Source organism: Leptonychotes weddellii, chromosome 4 (assembly GCF_054177405.1).
Source record: "Leptonychotes weddellii isolate Sample4059 chromosome 4, ASM5417740v2, whole genome shotgun sequence".
NCBI lineage: Eukaryota > Metazoa > Chordata > Mammalia > Carnivora > Phocidae > Leptonychotes > Leptonychotes weddellii.
In genome coordinates, this window is record NC_138372.1 from 10,967,128 (window position 1) to 10,974,641 (window position 7,514).

At 38.2% G+C, this 7,514-nt stretch overlaps 1 protein-coding gene and 1 long non-coding RNA gene across 2 annotated transcripts in view; both read right to left on the reverse strand.

Moving 5' to 3' along the window:
* Nucleotides 1–7,514, reverse strand: part of FBXO42 (F-box protein 42) — a 108,922-nt gene that overhangs the window by 87,772 nt on the left and 13,636 nt on the right. The gene's annotated exons all lie outside the window — the stretch shown is intronic.
* LOC145721190 (uncharacterized) overlaps nucleotides 4,357–7,514 on the reverse strand; it is a 5,877-nt gene continuing 2,719 nt past the window's right edge. Inside the window, exon 2 of the long non-coding RNA XR_014144692.1 lies at nucleotides 4,357–7,330. This is a non-coding gene — a long non-coding RNA (uncharacterized LOC145721190). The remainder of the gene's footprint in view (nucleotides 7,331–7,514) is intronic.

The window sequence follows — 7,514 nt, forward strand, 5'->3', positions numbered from 1 at the left end:
AAGAATCAATTTTATGTGTGGGAAAGATGAAAAATTGCTAGGAAAGAGGTTTGTTTTTTAAAAAGCAGTAAGAATATGGGGTGTCTGGGGGGCTCAGTCGTTAAGTGTCTGCCTTCGGCTCAGGTCATGATCCCAGCGTCCTGGGGATCCAGCCCGCATCAGGCTCCCTGCTCGGCAGGAAGCCTGCTTCTCCCTCTCCCACTACCCATGCTTGTGTTCCCTCTCTCCCTGTCTCTCTCTCTGTCAAATAAATAAATAAAATCTTGGGCGCCTGTGTGGCTCAGTCGGTTACACGACTGCCTTCAGCTCAGGTCGTGATCCCCAGGTCCTGGGATCGAGTCCTGCATCTGGCTCCCTGCTCAGCGGGAATTCTGCTTCTCCCTCTGCCCCTCACCCTGTTCTCATGCTCTCTCTATCAAATAAATAAAATAAAATAAATAATAATAAATAAAATATTTAAAAATAAATAAAAAACAGTAAGAATAAAGAAATATATTACTAGTTACATAAAAATGTGAATATACTTAATGCCACTGAACTATCCACTAAAATGGTTAATTATACATTACATATATTTTACCACAAGAAAGGAAAATATCATGAGTCTGGCCAGTTTAAATTGAAGGAAGCCAATATTTTATTTACAGGTAAAAACTAAGGAAAAAAATTCCAAGTGGGAATTTCTGCTTAATAGCAGAAATTCAAAACTGAAAGCACAGCAGACTGGCACACTAATGTAATTCGATCTCAGTCATGGATCAAAAAATATGAAAAATGGCACAAGAGAAAAAAGATTTTTAAGATTACACTGTCATCACACCTATGGACAAACAGAAGTGAAACAGCAAACCTTAAATTTATTCTGAAGAACAAATTTCTGAAAATTTCCAACTTCATCTGTTATCACTATTTTGATTCCTTAAATTCAGTTTAATTCTTGATGACTATATATTCCCATTGGTCTGGTCTCTACTACCTCTCTGACCCCTCATTCTGAGGTTCCTTTTTCCTTTCATACCCTAAATGTGGATGTGGCCCCTAAAATTCCATTTTGCCTTCTCTTTCCTTGCTACATTTTCTTGTTAGGCAATTACATGGTTTCAAACATAACTGCTAAGAGAATGATTCACTAGACCACGCGATCCTTGGTTATAGACTGTCGTGTTCATCTAATATGTCCAGCAAAGGCAGATTCGATTAGACATTTGTTCAGATGGACAAATGGACAGACAGACAAATCACTCCACAACTCATCTTTAGGCCTGATTCTCCTGAATTACATCTCCCCATTTTCATATTTTTAATGCCTTCTGGAGAGGTGATGCCAAATTCATACTCAACATTTTCTAGCCACCTGCTTATCCTCCTGTTTATCTAACTCAAAACCTAGCGGTCATCTTTTATTTTTCCTTTTCTCTTTCCTCCCACACCTAATCAGTTGTCAAATATCCCACACATTCGGGGCACTTGGGTGGCTCAGTCGGTTAAGAGTCTGACTCTTGACTTTGGCTCAGGTCGTGATCTCAGGATCATGGGATCAAGCCCCACGTCAGGCTCTGTGCTCAGCATGGAATCCGCTTGAGATTCTCTCTCCCTCTCCTTCTCCCCTCTCTAAAATAAATAATCTTTAAAAAACAGAACAAATATCCCCCGCATTCACCCTCGTTCCCACTTCTCTCCACTGCTGCCCCAGAGGCCCAAATCATCTCTTAACTAATCTATAATAAAGAGAAAAAGCTGGTTTTGCCACTGCTTACTCCTTTCTTCTTTTTTTTTTTTTTCAAGTAATCTCTGGGGCGCCTGGGTGGCTCAGTCCTTAAGCGTCTGCCTTCGGCTCAGGTCATGGTCCCACGGTCCTGGGATCGAGCCCTGCATCGGGCTCCCTGCTGGGCGGGAGCCTGCTTCTCCCTCCCCCGCTCCCCCTGCTTGTGTTCCCTCTCTTGCTGTGTCTCTCTGTCAAATAAATAAATAAAATCTTTTAAAATAAATAAATAAGGCAATCTCTACACCCAGCGTGGGGCTCAAACTCATGACCTTGAGATCAAGAGTCCCATGCTCCACTGATGAGCCAGCCAGGCACCCCCTCCTATTTGTTCTGTATTTTATTTCAGGATTAATTTTCATGGTGCAAATCTGGATCAAAAACTTTCATCAAGTAGGGGATGGGTGAAATAAAGGGATTAAGGGATACAAACTTCCAAAATACAAAAATAAATAAGTCATAGAGATGAAAAGTACAGCGTAAGGAATATAGCCAGCAATTTGTAATAGTTTTGTATAGCTACAGATGGTGGTGACTACAATTATTATGGATGAGCACTGAGTAAGTATAGCATCATCAAATCAATATTGCATACCTGAAACTAATATAACATTGTATGTTAATTATACTTCAGTAAAAAAACTTTCATTGATTACTAAATGCCTTTTCTTTAATATTCAAGGTCTCCGGCATTGATTTTTCTTGTTTATTTCTATTTTTATTGTAAAATACATTTAAAATACAAAATAACATTTTAATCATTTTAAGTCTACTTCAATTGCATTATGTGCATTCACATTGTACAAACATCACTACTATCCATCTCCAAAACTTCTCAAACAGAAACTCCATACCCGTTAAACACAAACTCCCCATTTCTCCCCTCCCTCAGCCCCCAGTAACTCCCACTCTACTTCATCTCTATGAATTGGACTGCTCATATAGGTAGAATGACACAGTATTTGTCCTTCAGTGTCTGGCTTATTTCAGTTAGCATATTGCCTTTAATCTTCATCCATGTTGTAGTATGTATCAGAATTTCATTCCTTTCTAAGGCTGAATTATATTCCACTGTACAGAATATTGTAATTCTCACCTCTCAATGGACATTTGCGTTGTTTTCACCTTTTGGCTACCAGGAATGTGCTACCAAGAATGTTGATGCACAAATACCTGTCTAAATTCCTGCTTCAATGCTTATGGATATATACCTAGAAGTGCAATTGCTACCTCATATGTTAATTCTATATTTAATTTTTTGAGGAACTGGCTTCCACAGCTAGCATAACACTTCAAAGTCACCACAATCTGGGTCAAACCTCACTTTCTGTGTGCCTCTCCCACTCCAGCCTAGTCCTTTGTCACTCTGACAAACTAAAATTTCCATAGAGCTTCTTCCTATTACCTCTGTGATCCCTTGTCCTTGATGCTCTGTTTGGGATACAATTTCATATGTGCCAGCCCGCCTATCCTTCAAGGCTGGCTCAAGCACCACCTACTCTAGAAACCTTCCCTGATTTCTCCAACTAAAAGGAATCTCTTTTTCTGAATTCCCTTTAAATTTCCTTCTCACTTTCCACCATATATAATAATCAGGTACACACATTTCTCAGTAAGTATGGGTTATATGTCTAATTATGTATGTACTGCCTTCAGTAATTAGCAGGTAGCAGACAATGAATAAATGAACAGAATGGATCAATGACAAAAGAATAAAGATAAAATATAACTCAAAATTTCCAATCAAGTTGAGGACTGTGAAGGAAAACTAAACCGTACCTGTCAAAATCTTTTAAAAACTGTTATCTGTCAACATTTTAAGTGCACATGCCAGATGATCCAGATGTTCTACTAGAAATATGTCTGAAGTAAACTCTGGCACAATTGCAAAATGGATGGTCAGTGCAGTACTTTTTCAACAGAAAAAAAGAAAAAAGAAAAGAAAAGGTAAAGGAAAGAAAACAAACTACATGTCCATTCACAGGGGAGTAGATAAATTATGACACAATCATAATCCTAAGCAGCTGTTCAAAAGGAGGTAGAACTATATGTACTAACTTTATACTCTACAAGATACTGTAAAATTCAAAAAGCCATTTCTGCCTAAAAATGTAAGGATGAATTTTTTTGTAACCACAGAAAAAATTTCATTTCCAACTGTTAAAAGTAGTTATCTATGGCAGTTTGTAAAAAGGATTCGCTTATGTGAACTGGTTACAGCAAGCATCTGTTCTTTAATTTTTAAAAATGTCTTCCAAATTTTCAGTAAATCCAACTCAGTTCCAATTTTAAAATGTAAAAATGCATATTTAAAAGTAGAATATTCTATAGTCTAATTAAAAAGAAAAGACACCCAGGAGATTTTATAATATTCCTGCCAAAAATAAATATAAGAAAATTAGCAATTTTGTAATGTTCAGAATCGAAGTGCTGAGTGGTTTACATATTACAACTGTGTATCTTTAAGTAGGGGGAAAAACAAACTCTGCATTAATGGGTGTTCTCTACAGACAACTAAACATCAAGGTTTAACGCTATAGCTAAAATTATTCTAAAATTGTTCGAAACTTGCCAGACTTTTTTGGGCTTCGCTACTTTAAAATTGAGCAAAAGACTACAACAAAAGAATACATAAAGTATGGTTCCATTTATGTAAAGCTGACAAATAGGCAAAACTAAACTACTGTTTAGAGATATACATGCAGGTGATAACAGTATCAAGAAAAGCAAGGAAATTATCACAAAAGATGAACAGTGATTACTTCCAAGAGACAGCAATGGATGTCATTAAAGAGGAGTACATTGGAAGTGCTTCTGAGGCACCAGCAATATTCTACCTCTTGACTTGGTTGGTGGTTACACAGGTGTTTGCTTATAATTATTCTTTAAAACACATACATTTTATGCATTCTTCTGAATGTCTCACAATAGTTAAAAATCTAGCTGAACTTAACCTTTAACACTATTTAATAATAACATAGAAAGATTTCTGCAGTTGAACTTTAAACATCTGCTCATATGTTTCATCTAGAATAGTTTCAGGGGTGCCTGACTGGCTCAGTCAGTGGAGCTTGCCACTCTTGATCTTGGGGTTGTGAGTTCAAGCCCCACGATGGGTGTGGAGATTACTTAAAAAATAAAATCCTGGGGTGCCTGGGTGGCCCAGGTGGTTAAGCATCAACTCTTGATTTTGGCTCAGGTCATGATCTTGGGGTCCTGAGATAGAGCCCCGTGTTGGGCTCCAAGCTCAGTGGGGAGTCTGCTTGAGGATTCTCTCTCTCCCTCTACTTCTGCCTCTCCCCCCCACTCGTGCATACTCTCTCTCTCAAATAATCCTTTTTTCGAAAAAAAGAAAATCTAAATAAATAAATAAATAAAATAACTTCAGCTAATAGTGCATAGCAAAACCAACCTGCCGAAGGTAAAAAGAAAAACCCTATCGTTAGGAACTCAGGCAAAAAGGAGGAAATCTCTCACTGGAAATCTCTTAAAGTTCCAACGCTTCTCGAGTTTTAATGTGGATCTCATTAAACTACAGATTTGGATTCAGTGGGCCTGGAGTGGGACCTGACATTTTGCATTCTAACCCTGGTGATTCCAATGCTGCCACTGCACAGACTCAAGAGTATAAAGTTCTTGGGGCGCCTGGGTGGCTCAGTCGTTAAGCGTCTGCCTTCGGCTCAGGTCATGATCCCAGAGTCCTGGGATCGAGCCCCGCATCGGGCCCTCCGCTCAGCGGAAAGCCTGCTTCTCCCTCTCCCACTCCTCCTGCTTGCGTTCCCTCTCTCGCTGTGTCTCTCTCTGTCAAATAAATAAATAAAATCTTTAAAAGAAAAAAAAAAAAGAGTATAAAGTTCTTAAACAGCCATTAAAATGTGGCTGGTGTCAAGATGATAAAATAAAAGGGAATTAGAGAGGGAGACAAACCATAAGAGACTCTTAACCCTAGGAAACAAACTGAGGGTTGCTGGAGGGGTGGGGGGAGGGGGGAGGGGTAACTGGGTGATGGGCATTAAAGGAGGGCACTTGATATAATGAGCACTGGGTATTATATGCAACTGATCAATCACTAAACTTTACCTCTGAAACTAATAATAAACTATATGTTAACTGAATTTAAATTTTTTTTTTAAAGGAATCAACAGGTATTGAGAGTATGTGCCAGCTGCCTTATCTCATTTAACCCTTACCTCAACTCTATGAGGGGCATTTTATCAGTCATGTTTTACAGATAAGGATAACAGGGCTCAAATAAATTAATTTGCTCAAGATTACATAGCTTTGTAAAAAGAAGAGGAGCCAGAATTTGAATTGAATTCTATGATTCCATTTCTTAAAAAAGAGACAGTATAAATCAGGCTTTGAAATTAATTTAAAATAATTCTCAAAAAAATAACTATAACATGTTCCATTTCATAGTATCTTGCATACAGACTTTTACCTTCCCCCTTTGGTTCATTCTTCAAAATGGTCTTGCCTTTACTGTTATTCCCTCTGCTGTGATGCTGGTCATTGTTACTCACATTTAAACTACTACAGCTAATACCTATCTAATATCTAACTTCCCTGATTCCAGTCTCGGGCCCCATCAATTTATTCTGAAGTCTCCAGGAAAGAATTCACTAAATGTGAGCAAATGAGAAGCATGGGGAAATGGTGTTTAAGGAAGTAGAATTCAAAGTACTCTACAATCCCAAGATAACTCTTACCAAATCTCTCAGTTTGCACATAGAGCCAGCTTCCTCACGGACACACAAACACATTCTACGAAGAACATAATACATTTTGACAAGATGCTTTAAGGGAATGGAAATTTTTATTTCTACTTCTATTTTTTTTGGTGGTGGTGAGAGCAAAGGAATTCATAAAAGGTGAATAATCTGTTTATTCCCTATCCTCCAGAAACCTAAAGGACAACGGCATGTACACATAAAGTAAATCTTTGTTTCATAAGCTCACTTGACCATTAAAGAAAAAAAAAATCACCTAGTAAGTAAATTTCCCAGAGACTATCCGAAAATAGGGAAGGGTCCAGGAATCTTTTTTTTTTTTAAACAAACACTACAGTAGATCCAAGTTCAGAAAACCCTCAGCAGTACTTTTAAAACTTAATCTGATGTTCTCATTTATAGTTTTCCTATGTGTTGCATACTTTACTGAGCAATAGGTTTAAAATATGGCTAATAAAATTTCCAGAAAAATATAAAATATTATAGCAGGAGATCTTAAAGATTACAGAGCAACTGAACCCTTATTGTACCAATGAGGAGAAACTGAGGTCAGAAAACATGCAACTTCCTAAAGTCGTGCAGGTAATTGGTGGCAAAACAGAACCTGTGTCTTTTGTTTTTCAGCTCAGTGTTCCTTCTAACACACCATACCCAAATCTACTTTCAAAAAAAGAGTGGTAGTAAAGCATTACTTATTGATGTTTATCAAAAACTGACTAGATGAACAAATCCAGCACATCCACACAACGAAGCTGAGAAAAAGATGGATTACTTCTGTTCCAATATGGCACAATCTCCAAGATACAATAAAAGAGAAAGGTGCAGGGCGCCTGGGTGGCTCAGTTGGTTAAGCGACTGCCTTCAGCTCAGGTCATGATCCCAGGGTCCTGGGATCGAGTCCCACATCGGGCTCCCGGCTCAGCGGGGAGCCTGCTTCTCCCTCTGACCCTCTCCCCTCTCATGCTGTTTCTCTCCTGCTCACTCTCTAATAAATAAATAAATAATCTTTAAAAAAAAAAAAA